The sequence below is a fragment of the Tenrec ecaudatus genome, chromosome 6 (genome assembly GCF_050624435.1).
Source record: "Tenrec ecaudatus isolate mTenEca1 chromosome 6, mTenEca1.hap1, whole genome shotgun sequence".
Lineage (NCBI taxonomy): Eukaryota > Metazoa > Chordata > Mammalia > Afrosoricida > Tenrecidae > Tenrec > Tenrec ecaudatus.
The window spans coordinates 80,103,734-80,124,101 of NC_134535.1; the positions used below are offsets into that span (position 1 = coordinate 80,103,734).

At 40.9% G+C, this 20,368-nt stretch overlaps 1 protein-coding gene across 3 annotated transcripts in view; it reads left to right on the top strand.

Annotated features, from left to right (window-relative positions):
* Positions 1-11,859: 11,859 nt before the first annotated feature.
* LOC142450085 (cyclic AMP-dependent transcription factor ATF-7) overlaps positions 11,860-20,368 on the top strand; it is a 92,926-nt gene continuing 84,417 nt past the window's right edge. The window contains exon 1 of one of the 3 annotated variants that reach the window (XM_075551575.1): positions 11,860-11,978. The gene's annotated coding sequence lies outside the window, so the exon portion shown is untranslated. Of the gene's footprint in view, positions 11,979-12,230; positions 12,309-15,395; positions 15,564-20,368 lie in introns of those variants that run through there. The other 2 variants (XM_075551574.1, XM_075551576.1) reach the window with 2 other exon arrangements.

Genomic DNA, 20,368 nt, shown 5'->3' on the forward strand with positions numbered 1-20,368 from the left:
TATGTGTATGTATGGATGGTGATAAGAGTTGTATGAGTCCCTAATAAAATGTAAAAAAAGAAAAGAGGAGAAAAAAATGATTAGGGCAAAGACTGTACAGATGTGCTTTATACAATTGATGTATGTATATGTATGAACTGTGATAAGAATTGTATGAGCCCCAGTAAATTGTTAAAAAAAAAAAAAAGGAAAAAAAAAGTCTAGTATCCAAAATATAGAAAGATCTCTTACACCTTAACAATAAAAAGACAAATAATCCAATTTTAAAATGAAAAAGAATTTGAAGAAATATTTCTCTAAAGATGATATACAAATGACCAATAAGCACATGAAAAGAAATTCAACATCATTACCCTTTAGGAAAATCCAAGTCAGAATGTTATGCTACTTCACAGTCACTTAAATGGTTATAATAAAAAGGATGGACAATAAGAAGTGTTCATGAGGATGTAGAGAAATTGGAATTCTTGTACATTGTGGAAATGGAAAATGGCACAGATATTTTGGAAAGAAGTTTGGCAGTTTCTCAAAAAGTTAAACATAGAATAACCATAACCCCAAACCAAAACAAATCCAATGCCAGTTAGTTGATTCAACTTATAGAAACCCTATAAGACAGAGTAGAATTGTCTCATTGGGTTTCCAAGACTGTAATATTTATGGAAGCAGAATGTCACATCTTTCTCTGATGGATTAGCTGGTTGGTTTGAACCATTGACCTTTCAATTAGAAGCTGAGTTCTTAACCACATAGCTCCTTAAAGCCACCATATGGTCTACAGATCCCACTCCTAGGTTATGATGGCTATAATTATATGGCCACTTGTCTAGACCATTATTCTCAGGGGATAGGCAGATAATCACCATTTGTTTTTGTAACCCAAGGTGAGCAGCTAATCTGTTGAAAGAGAAGTTTCATTTGGGGTAGCCTGCATCCAATATGTATGAATGTCCTGGCAAAGCTCTCATTCAATCCTGCATCCTCTGACCTCTAATTATTGGGACATGAGCCAGAGGACTACTGTCTGACCAGCACCAAGTTGAGGAAGCACCGACTTCTGTAGCACTGTGAGATAGCAGCCTGCTGTCTGGCCTGCCAATATTGGATTCATCAGCCATTGCAACCATGCTAGAAGTCAGGAGAAGCCTAATCCGTGGATTTGAAACTTGTCAGCTTTCACAAATATGTGAGGCATTTTCTTGAACTAAACACTAAGTAATTTGGTACCAAGAATCATTCCAGAGGAAGCAAACTGTAAAGATACACTTCTGAATTGGTCCTGAAACGGATTATTCTTAAAGGCACTGATAAGTCTGTCTCCAATTGTAAAGAAAACCAAAACCCTCTGCCATCCAGCCCGTTGTGACTCACGGTGACCCGATGTAGGGTTTCTGAGACTGAAAATCCTTATAGGAGCAGGCAGCCTTGTCTTCTTTTATGCAGCAGTTAATGGATTTGAACTACCAACCTTACATTAACAGTCCAATGCCTACAGTCTCACCAATTTATAGTATAAGGTAGCAATAGGAATATGTAAAATATCACCACCAGTTGATCAGAAATTTATGAGAGAAGACTGGATGATTGCATATCGGATACTTTCCTACAATTTTGTCAGAGTGAGAACCATACCCCAAATGATGGTTGGCTCTGCTTTTGGTAGACAAAATAATGAGAGAAAGTGGTGGCCTCAAAACTTCAGAGGAACTCAAAGCTTCTGCTCAACCACTACATGGGAAACCTGAAAAATCCACTTATCCCTGAAATCAAATCTTGTTTCTTTTAGTAACAGAGTAAGTATTGCCAAAAATTAAGCCCAGAGCCTTATGCTAAAAATGGCTGAATTACACAACCAAGTGAATTTCCAACCTCAAATGGTACCTAAAGTTAAAGTGAGGGCATTGATTTGGAAGAAATGAGATCCTCAAAACTTCGGGTAATTATATGGGTAATGAGGTGTCTGGAAACACTGAACTCCCAATTCTCTGGAGTCACCCTAGCCAACAGAACCAGCCATCTTACTGCCATCTGAAGAGATTACTCCATATTTGTCTGCTAAGCTATCCTCCCCAGTAAAGCCATCATCCTTTACACTGCCATCTGATGAGATGAACGCACTTGCCAAGAGCCTTTGAGGCATATGCCTTACATTTTTATTGTTCCCAAAATATATCCCCACCCATTTTGCTTCTAAATCTATAATTAGACTTAAATTCCAGCAAGTCCCAAGAGGTAAAGCCTTACGTTGGACCCAGGAGGAGGTATGCGACACTCCAAAATAACAGCATTATTTGCTAGTGTAAACAAACAGAAACGAACAACCTGAATGGGAATTGTTCATTAGGTTTGGGGATAATGGTACAAGGAACATAATGTTGGATCGATTTGAATTTATTGTAATAGCCCACTGTGTTAGTCTGGGTTGACTAGAGAAACAAATTCATAGACACTCATATGTGTGTAAGAGAGAACTTTATATCAAGCAGCAATTGTATATTAAGAAAACATCCCAGCCCAGTCCAGATCAAGTCCGTAAGTCTGATGTTAGTTCATATGTCTGATACCAGTCTCAGTACTGGCGTGGGTCTCCATGTGACTCCTCTAGCTCCAGGACTCTGCCGCAATCAGTGTGTCTCCGTATGGCTTGTCAGCAAGATTATTTAGCAGAGAGTGTCTCCTGCCTCCAGGGAGGAAGACAGGAGTTCCCAGAATCCTCAGGAGAAGGCCACGCCCACACAGAGGCCTCAGTGGCTATGGCCTGATTGACAGGCTAGCCTCCACCCCTTCACAAGTTGACATGAGATTATGTAACTGCCATACCGACTAAGCATAGAGTCTTCATCCAATGTTTCATCTTGATGAAAGTAATAAAAGCATGATCTAATTAATTTTGTTGGCTCGATGAAGCATGGATTAAGTGGTGGCATACACTTAATGATTGCAATCACCAATAACTATCAATGCATCTTGATTGCATGTTTTATCAATTTCAGACTGAAGTCGTAAGTAGAATTCTTCAATTTCTTCATCACTAGTGTTTCTGGTCGGTACATAAATCTGAACAATAGTTGTATCGATTGGATTTCCCGGAAGGCAGATAGATGTAATCGTATCACAAACAGGCATTGTACTTCATGATGGATTTAGTATGATCCTTTCTGACAATGAATGCCACGTCGTTCCTCTTGATTGTGTTATTCCTGGCATAGTAAATCATATGATTTTCTGATTCAAATGGCTAATGCCAGTCCATTTCAGTTCATCAATGCCTAGGCTGCCGATCTTCATGTGTTCCACTTCGTTTTTACCTACTTGCAATTTTCCTAAATTCATACGTCACACATTTCAAGTTCCGATCATTAGAAATGTTTTGCAGCTGTTTCTCTTTACCTTGAGTCACTACACATCCCCAAATGAACATCTAGAAGGCTCCACTCCCATAGGCTTTACCTGTGGAACACAAAAGTTGGAAACAAAGAGGAAGGAACAGTAGTTGGAAAATACGGACTCAGTGATAGAAATGAAGCTGGAGATCACATGATAGAATTTTGCAAAACCATCAACTTGTTCAAAGCAAATACCTTTTTTCAACAGCACAAAAGGCAGCTATACACATGGGCTTTCCCAGATGGAATACATAGACGTCAACTTGACTACATCTGTGAGAAGACATGAAGGAGAAGCTCCGTCTCAGCAGCTAAAACCAGACCAAGGGCTGACCGTGAAACAGTCCATCGATTGTGCCTATGTAAGCTCAGGATAAAGCTGAAGAAAATGACAAGTCCACAAGAGCCAAAATACAACCTTGAGTCTTGAACACATTCGATGCATTGAACACTAATGACAGAAGACCTAATGAGCTGTGGGAGGACATCAAGACCATAATTCATGAAGAAAGTAATAGGTAATTTAAAAGACAGGAAAGAAATTGAGGATCACAGTGGATGTCAGGAGAGACTCTGAAACTTGCTCTTCATTGTAGAATAGCCAAAGCAAATGGAAGAAAGGATAAAGTCAAGGAGCTGAATATAAAATTTCAAAGAGTAGCTTGGTAAGACAAATATTATAAGGAAATGTTCAAGGACCTCGAATTAGCAAACCAATATGGAAGAACATGCTCAGCATATCTGAAACTGAAAGAATTCAAGAGAAACTTCAAGCCTTGAGTTGCAATCTCAAAAGGTTCTATTGGCAAAATATTGAATGATACAGGAAACATCAATAGAAGATGGAAAAATACACAGTCGCTGTACCAAAGAGAACTAGTCTATGGTCCACCAGGTCAGGAGGTAGCATATGAGCAAGAACCTATGGTGCTGAAGGAAGAAGTTCAAACTGCACTGAACGCATTAGCCAAAAACGATGCTCCAGGAATTGATGGACTAATCCTTGAAATGTCTCAGCAAGCTGAGGAAGCACTGGAAACACACTCTTATCCATGCTAGGAAATTTGGAAGACAGCTACTTAGCCAACTGACTGGAAGAGGTCTATATTTGTGTCCATTTCAAAGAAAGGTGACCCAACAAAATGCTCAAACTATAGAATGATATCATTGATAGGGCACCGCAAGGAAACTGTTGCTTAAAATCATCCAACAGCAAGGGTTTTTATAAGAGCTGTAAGAGCCCCCCCAAAAGGATTTATTATTTAAATAAATAAACTTATTGATGATTTTTTAAGAAATCATCCAATAACGGTTGCAGCAGTGCATTGACAGGGAACTTCCAGAAGTTCAGGCTGATTCAAAACAGGATGTGGAACTAAGGGTATCATTGCTGATGTCAGATGGATTTTGGCTTAAAGCAGAGAATGCCAAAAAGATGTTTACTTGTGTTTCATTGACTGTGTAAAGACATTCAGCTGAGTGGGCCATACTAAACTGTAGATAACTTGAGAAGAATGGGAATTCCAGAACACCCCATTATATTTATGAGGAACTGGTACATGGATCCAGAGGTTGTGGAAACAGAACAAGGGGACGCTGCATGGTTTAAAATCAGGAAAGGTGTGTGTCAGGGTAGTATCCTCTCACCATACTTGTTCAATCTGTACGATGAGCAAACCACCGGAAGCTAGATGATATCAAGAAGAATGTGACATCAGGAATGGAGGAAGGCTTAATAACAACCCGAGATATGCAGATGACACAACCTTGTTTGCTGAAAGGGAGGAGGAATTGAAGCATTTGCTGATGAAGATCAAGGGTTGTATTCGTCAGGATTGATTACAACTACAAGTAAGGAAGAACTAAATCCTCACAACTTGACCAATAGGAAGCATCCTGGTAAATGGAGAAAAAGGTTGAAGTTGTCATGGATTTTGTCTTGCTTGGGTCCATAATCAGTGCTCAGGGAAGCAATAGTCAAGAGAGCAAAAGACACATTGCATTAAGTAAATTTGCTGCACAAGACCGCCTTAGAGTACCGAAGAGCAAGGATGTGACTTTCAGGCTAAGGTGTGCCTGACCCAGCCCCTGCTATTCTTCCACCGCATCGTAGATACGTGCGAAGGTTGGACATTGAATGAGGAAGACCACAGGAGAAGTGATGCAGTTGAATTGTGGAGCTGGAGAAGAATATTGAAAGTCGCATGGTCTGCGTAAAGGACAAACCAATCTGTGTTGGAAGAAGCAAATCCATAGTGCGTCTTACAGGAAAGAATGGCGAGATTTAGGACACATTGTCAGGAGAGTCCAGCCCCTGGAGAAGGACGCTGTGCTTATGAAAGGGGAAGGACAGCAAAAAAAGAGGCAGACTCTCAATGAGATGGGTGGACACACTGGCTGCATCAGTGGGCTCAGGCAGAGGAATAATTGGGAGGATGGTACAGGACAGGGCAGTGTTTCATTTTGTTATGCATAGGGTCGCTATGGGTTGGCGCCAACTCGATGGTACTAAACGACACTAAGTCAAGTTGAAATGCCACACCTATTTTGGTATCCAAAGGCTTAGAAAATTTGGCATGTTAGAGGGGGTATGTCAGGTTGCAACCACAGACCTGTCCGTGGAAGGCCCAAACCACACACCCTTTTCTACAAGGGCAAGGGGAAAAAACGGTGATGGGAGCCCCAGCATCCGTGAAGCCTGCTGTGATTGCTATGTTAACTAAATCGTACTTGACAGTGGGAACAACCCTAACTGAATTATGACACCTAACTATAATGGAACTGATTGGTCTTTGTGGTAATAAGCCCCAAGTGACAGCACTTCATCCACAAAGACAAGGTGAACCTGGTTCACCTTGAACATGGTTACTGTGACAGAAAGCAGGATCAAAGCAATAGTCAGAAAGAACAGTCTGACTCATGAACGTAAGGCATTGGCTACTTAGTCATGGTGTTCATAGAGTGAAATAGTTAAGAAATCTACTAAATATTTACTTGCACTGTATAAGTGGAAGGATTCTAGATCAAGTGCATGACAGTCGAACTTGAACTGTCAGAATAGTCACGGCTCTTCAGTCATTTCCCAGACTTGAGCCCGTTTACAGACCCAGAACCCTTTGTATGAAGAGAAGGCTGAGTGCCCGTGGTGAATGACCCAACTCCACTTCTAAAACTTGATGTTGTTGATCTTTCTCCCAGCCTTACCCCAAGGAATCTATGGACTTTTCTGAAAATCACTGTTCACGTGAGACATTAGAGCTGCCGTAAAGCCTACCGAGGAAAACTAGCAAACCAGAATCAATCATGTATTCCTGGAGGGACTGTCGAGATTAGTGCCGCCATTGGGGACTTGAACGTTACTGGGGTGGTGATTCCCACCACATCCCCATTCACCTCACCTGCTTGACCTGTGCAGAACAGCGACAAACAGATGGATCTTGGCGAACAGGGGATTATGGTAAACATAAACAGGTGGTGACTCAAATTTCAGCTGATATTCCAGATGTGGTTTCATTGCTTCCCTAAATTAACACAAAGGGCTTCAAAAAAGTTTATGAAAAAAATTCCATGACCTTTCAATTCAATTTTCCTGTGAACTATTTGAAGCCCTTTGTATACCTCCTGTTCTCTGGTATGCAACTTTTTCTTGATTCCAGTTTCAAAGAAAAACCAGAAGCATTTTCCCTTCCACAAGATGTCACATTAGTCCATTATCTTTTTTACTTTTAACAGTTTTATTGGCACTTCATCCACATATCATACAATTCAATAGTTTGATCATATCAAGAAGAGTTGTACAATCAGTACCACAATCCATTTTAGAACATTTTCTTCATTGAACTCATTATCCGTGTCATTATTATTTCCAATTTTGGCAAAAATATACCTAACAAAACATTCTCCCATTTAACAACTTCTATATGTATAATTCAGTGCCATTGACTATACTCTGCATGTTGTACAATCATTATTGATATCCCTCTCCAAATTGTTCCACCCCCATTACCATAAACTCAATGCCCCCTAAGCAAAATCTCTTCTCCCTTCACCCATGGTAATCATAGGTCAAGTTTAGTTTCTTCTTTTTTTAAAAAGTAGCTTTAGTGATATAATATTCACATATCATACACTTCCATAGCTTAATCGCTGATTGTGTTGATGTATATACAACTATTTTTTCATTTTTTGTTTTAAATCATTTTATTAGGGACTTATACAACTCTTATCACAATCCACCCATCCATCCATCGTCAAGCAGATTTATACATTATACAACTTTTTAAAAGAGCACATAGAGCATCTAAGTCAGTTCTAATGCACCCTCCCCATCCTTGGTCCATTATCTTGATGACATTATGGTGATTGGACTTAGTAAGAAAGATGTATCGATGACTCTAGAATATTTGTTAAGACACTTGTGTGCTAGGGGAAGGAGGAAAAAGAGAGGAGCTGATGCCCAAGGCTCAAATAGAAAGTAAATGTTTAGAAAATGATGATGGCAACATATGTACAAATATGCATGATACAAGTGATGTGTGGAAGGTTATAAGAGATGTAAGAGCCCCCAATAAAATGATCAAAATAACTTGTCTGCTATAGAGTAGGAAATTAATATAACAAAAATTAATGCACCTTCCATCTCAGTGAAATTCTGGAAGCCCAGTGATTTGGGCATGACAATAGATTCCTTCTGAAGTGTAGGGTGCTGTTATATCCGGCTTCTCCTACCACTGAAAAGGACGCACAACATCTGGTGGCCCTCTAGATCCTGGACACAGCACATTCCTCATTTGGGTGTACTCCTCTTGCCTGTTCGTCAAGTGGCTCACAAAACTGCTAGTTTTGTGTGGGGTCCAATCAAGAGAAGGCTCTGCCAGCGGCTCAAGCGCTGATCCAACGGTTCTTAAAACGTGAGGGGTCGATGGAGAAGTTGTTTGGAGTCTTTGACAGCCTCCTATGGGAGAATCACAGCAAAGATGGTGAAGATTTTGGAGAAAAAACTGTCATACGCTGCTGATAAATACTTTCCATTTGAAAAACAGCTTTTGATTTGCTATTGGACCTTAGTAGAGACTGCGTGCCTGACCACGGGCAGCCTGAGATACCAGTCTGACCCACAGAGGGGTAACATCAGGCGTGCACAGCAGCACTCATCACGAAAAGGGAGTGGCATGTATGAGACTGGCTCAAGCTGACGACACAAGTAGCTTATATGAAGAAGCAACCCCAATGTCCATGCTCCCACTCTGGTCACATTACTGTCCTGCTCCCAGTCTCCACCTATGATCAATTGACTGCGGAAAACTCACACATGGCTTCCAGATGATTCTCATCATGTGCAGGCAGCACTCAGGAATGGACATCAGCAGCGCTGCAGTCATTTCTCCTGAAGGAGCTCCCTGACGGATAATGGTGAAGGAAAATCCTCCCAACGAGCAGAATTCAAGCAGTACACCTGGTGTTCCTCCGGCTTGGAAGGAGAGGTGGGCATCTGCGATTATATACTGATTCGTGGGCTGTAGCGAATGGTTCGGCTGAATGATTAGACAACTGGAAGGCACATAATTGGAAAACTGGTGACAAGGAGTTATAGGGAAGAGTCAATGTAGACTGATCTCTCTAAATGGGCCAAAGAAATTAAGATATTTGCGGGAGGGGGGAGGGAGCACTAGAACTGATTGTGATTACACAACTCATTTTAAAGGCGATTGAACCATGGGGAAGTGTGTTCTAAAATGGATTGTGGTAATGATTGTACAGTTCTTACTGGTATGGCTGAATGATTGAACTATTGAATTGTATGAGCTGTGGATTAGGAGCTAATAAAAAGGTTAAAAAAAGAGGGAATAGATTCCATAGGTAATATTTTGAATGAATTTTCTTTAAAATTGATAAAAATTTAAATCCAGCCTTTGCCTTTGGTGTTTTCCAGACTGACTCCTTATAGTTAGTTCTGGTTTAAATTTTACTTCCTCAAAGAGGCCTTTCTATCAAAATCAGGGGTAAAGTTGCTCTCCCCTTCCTAGCCACTTTCTGTTTCACAAAGGAACCCTGGTGGTGCTGAGGGCAAGACATTGGACTGCTAACTGAAAAGTTGGTGGTTCAAACCCACCAGACATTCCGCTAAAGCAGAGGTTCTCAACCTGTGGGTCTCGACCCCTTTGGGGGGGTCTAACAACCCTTTTACAGGGGCCGCCCAATTCACAAGAGTAGCAAAATTACAGTTATAAAGTAGCAACAAAAATAATTTTATGGCTGGGGGAGTCACCACCACATGAGCTGCTTTAGGAAAGGGGCGCAGCATTAGGAAGGTTGAGAACCACTGCTCTTAAGAAAGGTGAGGTTGTCCGTTCCCATAAAGATTTGTTGTCTTAGAAACACTGTAGGGTCCGTATGAGTCAGAATCTTCTGGATGACAATGGGTTTTTGTTTTTTTCTGTTTCATCACTCAGATGCACTCATTATCATATGGAATATTTGTTATTGATTTACTAACTGTATTCCTCCTCCCGAGTGCGCTAGCAATTCCACCGCCCTAGGGATCTGGTCTGTCTGCTGTTCTGCCATACCTAGAACAGTGTTTTGTACATAGTAGGTCCTGTTTAACCAAAAAGACCAAACTCACTGCCATTGAGTTGGAGGGAAGCACTGCCCTGGGGGGATTCCAGGACTGTAACTCTGTTTTCAAGCGGATGGTTTCAGATCGTCGATCTTGCAATCACAGTCCAAAGGTAATCGATACACCACCAGCATCGCCCCCGCCCACCACCCACCTCCCACCTAGATCCTGTTAGGTATTTGTTAAAATACTTGCTGAATAAAAAAATACAGGTTTTTTGGTGTGTTTTAGATCTCCAAGCTGTTTCATGAATATGTATGTTAGCTCATTTAGTCATTACAGTTCCGTGAGTAAAATGGGATTGTTAGCTGATTGTACAGAGGCTCAAAGAAGCCTCCCGAGGCCGTAAAGAACCAAAACAACAAGGAAAAACCTCGGATCCACTGCTATCAAGTTGATCTGACTTCCAGCAACTCTATGAGCCATAGTGAGTAAATGAAAGAGCTGGCATCGTCCTGCTTCCTAAAGCACTTTTACCACCCCCCTCACCCATGCCTAGGGCAAAGGCTGTTTGACTCCTGTGGATAGTAGGAGCAACCTGGACATGCTTTTGTTTTGTTTTTAATTTTGAAAACCTGAAGGAAGACTTTTAATTTCTTGGCACTTCCTTATTTTTATTTTTGGTGAAACTATACACAGCACATTAAACCAAACCCAACCCATTGTCGTCTAGTTCATTCTAACTCATGGCAACCCTATAGGACAGAGTAGAACTGTCCCTGTATAGAGACTATACTTCTTTATAGGAATCGAAAGCCTCATCTGTCTCCTGCAACGTGACTGGTGTTTTCGAACTGCTGACCTTGCTTAACCACTATGCCACCAGGGCTCCCTATGCACAGCGCCACGTAACCCTGGTTAGCCATTTTTACGTAGGCAATGCAGTGTTCACTGGTTACATGCAAATTATGCCATCATTGTCCTTAACCTTTTCCAAATTATTTCTCCACCATCAGCATAAACTCACTGCCCCCAGCCTTCTCATCTACCTTTTCTAGCTGCTGAACAAGCTGCACGTTAAATAAAAAGTCGTTTCCTGTCCTTGAGGTTGAATCCCTGTCATTCCACGCCCCACGCCGTTACACACACACACACACACACACACACACACACACACACACACAGTAGTTCATGGCGGCAGTGACAGCGCCTTCAATGTAAACGAGGAAGAATGTTAACTGCGTGCCTGTTTGGGACCCCGAATTCCCTTGTGTTCTTGTGCGTGTGTGTTTCTCAATGAACAAAACAGTAAACACACACACATTCAGGTTTATTAAGGTATAATTATGCCTCCTTTTGAAAGTGTATGAGTAGGCGGAGAGTTGGAGGCTTTTGTATTTTAAAGTGTGTTTTGCACCCACATTTGTTAAAACCCAAACTCACGGCTATCGAGTCGATTCCGACTCACTAAGATAGGGGAGAACTCCTTTGGGTTTCGGAGGCTGCAAATCTTTACGGGAACAGGCAGCCTCATCTTTTTCCCGCGGAGCCCCTGGTGGAATCGAACCGATGACCTGCCTGCTCGCAGTCCCAACGCCTTCACCTTTTGGTTCTCCCAAATCCAACCGGAGGACTGAGTAGAACTGTCTGTCCCTTACGATTTCCAAGGTCGTGATCTTTACGAAAGCTGCTCACATCCTTCTCACGCGCCACACTGAAGGCCCTGTAAGACTTCCCTGGCTTTCCCCCCTCCCCGCCCCCGTGTGACTGACAGACTGGGGGTACACAGTCCTGGCTCAAACTCCTCCCCCGCGCCAGGGAACTCGGCCTCAGCTCTCGCCGGAGCCCCGCCCCCGGTCCCTTTCCAGCTCGGCCCCCAAGCTCTCGCCCGGCCCTGCCCCACATCTCGCGAGAGGTGAGTGCCTGGCCGGACGGGAGGAAAGTATCTGCTACGCTGAGGGGGGAAAGAAGGAGCCGGAGGCAGATTGTGGGAGCGAGCGCGGGAGGGCGGGCGGCGACGGCGCTACCAGCGGGTGAGTCTTGTTCATATTAGCTCGTCCATGATCTGACAGGAGGCTCCTCTTCAACTCGGGCCGGTCCCAGGGTCCCAGTCCAGGGTCTCCCCTCCCAGGCTGTGTTGGACGGGGGCGCTGAGGCGGTGGCCGGGCCCTGTCTGGGGAAGAGGGTGGGGCGTAGGCTAAATCCGGCCAATAAGGGGAAAGGAAGCTGTGATGGACGGCGGTGAGCGCTAATGGGCGGTTGCCGTCACGTTGCCGAGTGCCGCCCCTCTTCTCCCTACTCCCGCCTCCTTCCTTTGGGGGGGAAGGCGGGGCCTGAGACCTGAAGTGTGGGGAGAACTTGGGGTAAGTAGCCCCGGGGGGCACAGGGCGTGGCAAGGAGAGGGGAGTTGAATCCTGGGGGAAGGGTAGCCTAGTGGAGCCTAATGGAAGGGTCTTGGAATGGGGTGGAATGGGCTTAGAGGGTAGGGCTACTAAACTAGGTTAAGATCCAGGACTTCCCAAAGAGTGGACTTAAGGGGTTAGCATTGGAAGAGGCATGTTGGCAGGAAGCGGGCACTGAGTGGGCGAGAACCAGGGCTCTTGATCTGGTGAAAATAGGGCATTGAGGGTTAGCTAGAAAGGTAGGTTGGGGTGAATCATTGGAAATGAGGGTCGTGGCATTTCGACTGGAGTAAGTAAAAGAAATTCAGGGACATGCCATCAGAGAGAAAGTATGGACTTTGAGAAAATTAAGTGGATTTGATTTAGGAAAACTATAGTGGGTTAGGCTGAGTAACTTTGGGAAGGTATTAGCTAGGAAGGGTATGGGAGTCATGCGGGTAGGGGTGGTTCTGGGAAGTTCTTGGAGAGATAAATAGGACCGTCTTAGAATCAGAAGGCTGGTCTGTTGATTTTGGGGCTACTGCTTGGGCCTGGCACTCAGACTGGTGGCCCCCCTGCAGGAATGCAGGGATGGAGGAGAAAAACACTTTTCATCACTTCTACTCCGATTTCCTTTCTCTCTTCCTCTTTCCACACTTATCTCCTCCTAAATAGAGAGATGTGGGGTTGCAACTGAAGGCAGTCCAAGATGGAGCCCCATAGGGACTTATATGTTCCTCTGAACAGCTTGTTATGTTCACCAACTGGGGTGTTTACTACCCAAGACACCTCCCCAGATTCCCATGTTGCTATTTTCCGGACTTTAAAAGTTTGTTTTCTCCTTAACAAGAGGGTATGTCTTTGTAATAGGGGTCCTGTCAGTTAAGTGTAAGTTAGTGGACACGCAAAATATTCTCTGCAAGCTCACTTGAGCCCTGTGCTTAACATATTTTCAGTTAACCAGTTCTTGGAAAGGCATCTTAGTTTATAGGCATTTGAAGCACATAAGAAAAAGACGCTTAAAGTGAGTTTGGGTAAATGTGTGACTGAGTCACTCATATTCTCGAAGAGTTGTTAGATAAAACAGTTTTAACTTACTTTAAAAAACAACAACAAAGTGTTGAGTAGAATAGATACCTATTTCAGGAGCGTGAAAAGCATTTCATTTCTTCTTTTGTGTGCAGACCAGAGCCTAAAGATATGTTGTAATGTATATCTTAGGGCAGGGGTTGGGGAAATCAAACTCAATTTGTACTAAAACATGGAGGATGTAAGGTAAGTGGAAGCTATTGCGAAATGTAGCACGTTTGTAAGAAAAGAAGCTAAAGAAAAGTTTGGCAGCTGTACTAAGTAGTCTTACCAGTTCTTAGTCTGTACAGAAAGGGGACAGGCCTTTGCCCTTTGTTAGTTGTTTTTCATTTGATAACAAATTGAGAGAATGCAGCCAACTAATAACTTCTTTGCGATAGCATAGCTTTTTAAAAAATATTCCCTCTCTTTTTAATTTTGAGAAACAAAATAATATCCGGAATACTGGTAACATTATATGTGGGGAAGCCACAGTATATATAATCTTGTATGGCCATTTAGTTTTCAGTAACCATTTGAAGTTTTTCCCTTGGCCAGGATGTTGCCCTTATAGTACATGGAGACCAATTAAGTGCTGACCCTTTAGCATTAATTACTGAATTGGATAATTTACATTAAGAACATTGCTATTGGACATTAAGTCACCCTGTCAGTTGCCAAAAAGAAAATACGCAATGAGAGAGTAGAGTCTTTATTTTGTTCTTCCATTCTAGAATTCGTGATGCTTTGAACTCCACCCCAAAACAGCCCCCACCCCCAGACGCCCCATCATTTAACTGTGGATCAAAGTATATACCTGGTGGTAGTTTCAGTGTTATAATTTTTAAGCACCTTTATTTACCATGGCTTTTAAATGTTAACAGCCACCAGTACTGGATCTTGTTCCCTTTCCTCTCCCCACTTTCAATCCCAAGTGAAACTTATTTTTCAACCAACTACTTTGCCTCGAGTAAAATCCCTGGCTCTGCCTGAACACAACTGCTGTGAAGTTCTCACAAGTTATTGTTTTGAGCATGTCAAGACGCAGTTTTCCCTGGGCTGCGAGTGGGAGGGGAATCGGTGTCACAGCAGCCTCCTATCCACGTCTGAGGAAGGAGGAGCCTTCTCCTTGCAAGGAGGTTTTAGGTGGAGCAAATTGCACAGCCATGTACATGTCTAATAAAGACAGCTCTCTTCTTGAGGCTAGTTGGCAGGCTGGTATATAATTGTCCCTTATCTCTTGATAAACGTTCTGAAGTTAAAGTGCAGGCATTTCATTGAGAGACACCAAATGTAGCATTGATTTTTTTTTTAAGCTTTCATTTCTTTTGTTGGCAATTTCTCTGAAAATGGCAGTATGATTTTAGAATTCATGAAAAAGTCTTCCTTCTCTATACAAACATGTCCAAAAACCCATTTTTAAGTTTTTGCAGCCTAATAGAATAATTAAATTGTCTTTTGGGATCAAGTGTAGTCACAAAATGTGAAATTACATCGTATTTGGAGTCCTCGAGTATTTTAACTTCTGAATGCTGTAAGGACGAGGTCCCACTTCACAAGGACCCTGCTTCTTATTGGAGTGCTACTTTTAGAATATCCTTCATAGTGTGCTGAAGCTCATTGTTCTGCCACAATAACACTTATAAACCAAACACATACACACACAACATTTGCAGTTGGTGTAGGTTTTTATATAGCATAATAATAAACCTACCGTAAGTGTCCACGTGATAGTTCTTCAAACTCTTTGATAATAGTTATGCTTTGGTAAGACTTTTCTTTCTGGGTCAAATATTCCAAGCTTTTCCATCTGTTCCCTAAATGGCATTTGAAGTAAGTTTTGTGTTCCTCATTAACTCAGTTACCTGGGTTTTCAGAGTTTTAAAAATCCATATCTGAATATAACATCTGAGATCAATACGAGTACCAGGGATATTTCTGCATTTTCCCCACTAGATTCTATACCTCTGTCCTTAAGGAACCTTGGTAGCATCGTGGGTTACACCTTGGGTTGCAGGTCAAACCCACCAGCCTCTCTGAAGAAAGAAGAGGGAGGCTTTCTATTCTCCTAAAGATTTACAGCCTCGGAAGTCTACAGGGACAGTTCTACTCTATCGATGGAGGCCACTATTAGTTGGAATTGACTTGATGGCAATGAATTTGGTTATGGTATGTATCCCTCTGTTCTTAAAGCTCAAGATCACATTGGTGTGTGTGCAGTTTACTAGCTTACATAATTGAGAACTGTATCCCTGCAATTACCATCTTGTTAGTTTTGGCTTACTATTGTAGCTTGATCGTTTTATTCAATATCTTGGCCATTCCTTCTGTCTTTGTATCACTGATAAATTTGATAAACATTAATCTATGTTTTAATTTTAGTACACTGTTAAAAATGAATGAGGGTGGAACAGCGCTGTTTGACACAAACAGATTATCAGTAAACCAAACCCAAAACAGTTACAATAGAGTTGGCTCAGACTTGTGGTGGCCCCATGTCTGTCAGAGTAGAACTGTGCTTTGCAGGTTTTCAGTGGCTGATTTTCCCCAAGTAGATGAGCGCGTTTTCTTCTGAGGTACCTCTGGGTGGATCCAAACCACCTGCCTTTCTTCGATTAGCAACCAAGTGCTTTAACGGTTTGTGCTACCCAGAACACCCAGACAATCATCCCAAAATAAAACCTCCCAAACCACTGCCAGTTAGTCACTTTCAACTCATAGTGACTCTCTCTACACAGGGTTTTTGAGTCTGTAATTTTTTTTTTAACCATTTTATTAGGGGCACATACAACTCTTAACACAATCCATACATACATCCATTGTACAAAGCACATTTGTACATTTGTTACCCTCATCATTCTGAAAACATTTGCTCTCCAAGTTAAGCCCCTGGCATCAGCTCCTCAAAATGGATAAATTATACAAACTTCTGTTACTCTACTAAAAAGCTAAAGTTAAAAACAAACAAAGAAAGTGGTTTGTTAACATTCAAATTGGTCCATCAAAGGGTGGTGGAATTTCAGATGACTTCTATTGTATCCTTTTTTTTTTTAAAATCATTTTATTGGGGGTTCGTACAATCCATACATACATCTTATCACAATCCATACATACATCTTATCACCATACATACATCCATTGTGTCAAGCACATGTGTACATTTGTTGCCATCATCATTCTCAAAACCTTGCCTTCTACTTGAGCCCTTAATATCTGCTGCTCATTTTCCCCCTCCTTCCCCACTCCCCCTACCTCATGAACCCTTTATCATTCATAAATTACTATTATTTTGCCATCTGTTACGCTGTCCGACATCTCCCCCCGAGGGAGGAGGCTATGCGGAGAGTCTTGTAATCTTTTCCCCCTTTCTCCCGAGGCTGTAAATCTTTTGGAAGCAGAGAGCCGCCTCTCTCTCCCGAAGAACAGCTTGTGGGCTGGAATCATCCACCTCGTGGTTAACAGGCCAGCGCTTGCTTTTCCAACAGCACCACTAGGGCTCCATAGACCAGCATTAGATCGACATTATTCTATTATACAACCTTTTGGATATGATTCAGTTGTGAACCCATGTGTTCTTTTATCATCTAATTCATATTTTCTATGATGTGTCGAGTGACTTTGTGAGGTGGCTTGAAATCCGAATATGTTCTGTCTCTTATCTATTCCTATGCTCCCAGGAAGTTAGACATTAGTGGCTCTTAGTTATTTTATGCTAATAGTTAGAGATCACTGTATTACTTGCTAAGGAGCTCTGGACATATTGATGCTAACCATAAAGTCTGTGGTTCATACCCAACAGCTGCTGCACAGTAGAGAGAGGAGGCTATCTGCTCTCATAAAGACTGTCTCCCCAGAAGACCTCCAGGGGTCAGTTCTACCCTGTCCTATAGGGGGTCTATGAGTCAAAATCAGCTCGATGGCAATGAGTTTGAATATTGCCGTAAGTCATTTTTAAAACAGTTCATTTTAGAATTGCTCGGGAAAACAAAAGCTATTTTCTCTCACTGTTATTTCTAGACTCTACTTTTCTTTCCCTCCATTTTTAAGATTTCTGATTTTATTTTCTTTTTCTTCCCTTTATAATTATTATTATTTTAAAAATATTTTTTATTTGTTTTTTTTTTTAATTTTCTTTTTTTTAAAACAATTTATTAGGGGCTCATACAACTCTTATCACAGTCCATACATATACATACATCAATTGTATAAAGCACATCTGTACATTCTTTGCCCTAATCATTTTTTTCTCCTCTTTTCTTTTTTTACATTTTATTAGGGACTCATAGAACCCCTTTATAATTATTTTTAAAACAAAGTATTTCTTTATAGTGTCATATTTTCTGTCATACGATGAGTTCTATTTTGGAAATTTTAGAAGGAAGCATCATTCCCAGAACAGTTTAAAGTTTCAAATTAAATAGTTATCTATGGCTCATATAATCGATGTCTTGTTGTTCCCCAGAATATTGACATCTCCAGTCTGGGGGAGAAAGATGAGGCTGTCCACTTCTATGAAAAGTTACAGCCCCGGAAACCTACCGGAGCCATTCTCTCTCTCTTATAGGGGCACTGTGAGTCAGAAGCAACTTGATGACAGTGGGAAATTAAACCTAATTTGTCCTTTCATAAAAACTTATGCCAACTGTGATACATAAACATATTGTGTATATATTTCAGAAAGTTCATGGCAAAATTCTACTGTCTTTTAATTCTATTTAGCTGCAAACTTGTCGAAACCCCTGCGTGTGTGACTTTAAATGAAAGTATCCAAATGCACTTATTTGTTATTTATAATATATTAAATATATATACCCAAAAAGTCCTTTATAACTAGTTTATTTGTGTGGTTGTCTAAGTTTGCCACGTTATCTGCTATCTGTGAAATGGTACTACAAATAAGACAGCTCCAGGAACTGAAGACTTTGTGTGAGCAACCAACAACTTCCCTGCATGTTAATTTTAGACCTGACAGTTGAATTTATGTTTGAGAAATTTTTCTGATAAATGCATTTTTAAATCTCCTTCCTCTTTTGGGGTTTTAATTTTTACTTTCATTTTCAAAATATTGTCAGTTGTGAATGGAAATGTTTGTGTGAAAGTGGCATGCTATTAGTCGTGGACAAGATGTCATTTTCTTTTATACCGTCTCATCTCTCTAAACTTACTTAGCTATGAATTCTCCTAGAAAGCAGAAGGATCGACTTGATGTGACCCCTCAAGGTCCTTTCCAGTACAAAAATGCATAGGCAGAAACTCAGATCAAGGAACTTAGTGTCGAAGAATCAGGAAGAAAAATAGACTGTAAGGAAAATGAAATTGAAATGGTTCTATTGACCCAGTGGGAATGGATAAACAAAAAATAAGGAGCGTAAGTGATGAGAAGTAATAACTCCTCTGGGCTAAAAATACAACAAATAAATATTTTGCATTGGGGTCATTTCGTGCCTTAAGATATTTTATCATGATATTCTCTTCAGCATATCCTCAGAGGATACTTTGTGTTGAAAGATTATTATTTTTTTCCCTGTTAAATCATAATGTTTTGTTTCCTTTCCTTCTCTTGTTTGTCCTTTTGTTTGAAAACTTTTCTCCCCTTTTAAAATAATGTACTAAGTGCCTGTATACAATGAAGCAAAATTCAGTTTGGTTTTGCAAGTAAGCTTTTTTTAAAAAAATCATTTAATTGGGGACTCGTACAATTCTTATCACAATCCATCCATCCATCCATTATGTCAAGCACATTTGTACATTTGTTGCCATCATCATTCTCAAAATGTTTTCTTTCTGCTTGAGCCCTTGATAGCAGCTGCTCATTTTCCCCCTCCCTCCCCGCTCCCCCGAAAGTAAGCTTAAAGCTATAGCTTCCTTGGAGAGAAAAGATGAGTATTATAATTTAGAAAAGATTGTTTTAAAAGATAAATTTGGTTATCTGGCTTTTAAAACTTAATAAGCAGATATCTAGGAAAGATTCCCATCTAAACCAAAGCTGAGTTAGTGATCTTATGAAGGATATAGAATACTTGAGTTTATGCGAATAAAACTCATATTAAGCCCACTAGCTTTTCTCTTTTTAATTACCTTTAATACTAAATGTTCTCATACTTTTTTAAACCAGGTTGTGTAAAAACCTCTCTTATTTTTAGTGTTCAGTTTCTTCTTAAGTATCAGTTGATGAAAGCCAAAATTTACAATAAAAAGTCACTTACTGAGCGTGGGGCTTGAAACTCTATGGGAACAATGTTGTTCTGCCATAGTTTCACCTTCTCACAAAATCCAACTACTTTCTTTACGTGAGCTACTCCTTACACTAGGGGACTTCAAAATGTCGGTGAGGAAATGGATTAGAAAGATAATGGGATTTTTCCACAAACTTTCTGAAGTCCCTTTTGGATCCTTAGCTGACAGGGTGCCTATTTTAGACTTGGTGAGCAGAGGAGGTACATATGCCAAACTCATCCACTTTTATTTGGGACTTAAGATTTATCATTCAGTAGAAAAAATTACAGTTTTCAGTTTTGAATGTAGGAAATAGCCATTCTTTCGAAAACATGCTGACTATTATAACATCAGGATGATTTATTGACTAGAACGTATGAGGGGTTTCAGAAGGTTTGTGGAAAATTTCCAATATCATTTCATTTCATTTTTCGGAGTACTTTTTGAAGCCCTTTGGTATGGTTGCTGCAAATGATTTGTGTTGGCACTAAGTTTCTTGCCAATAATACTCAAGTTTTCTCACACTTGAATAACATCTTGTTGGTTTTACTTACATGGCATTTTTGGTACCAACATGTTTTTTGCAGGACCATTTTCTTTAGCTTTTTTTTTTTTTAGTTTTCTAATATTTTACAAATCTACATTTGGGATAGTGATGGTGAGCATTGGAAAATTTTAGAACCGGGCATTACTAGTCTGTGGGGCAGACTTGAGAAATATAGATTTATTCTCTTGAACAACTTCTAAGGAACTTCATG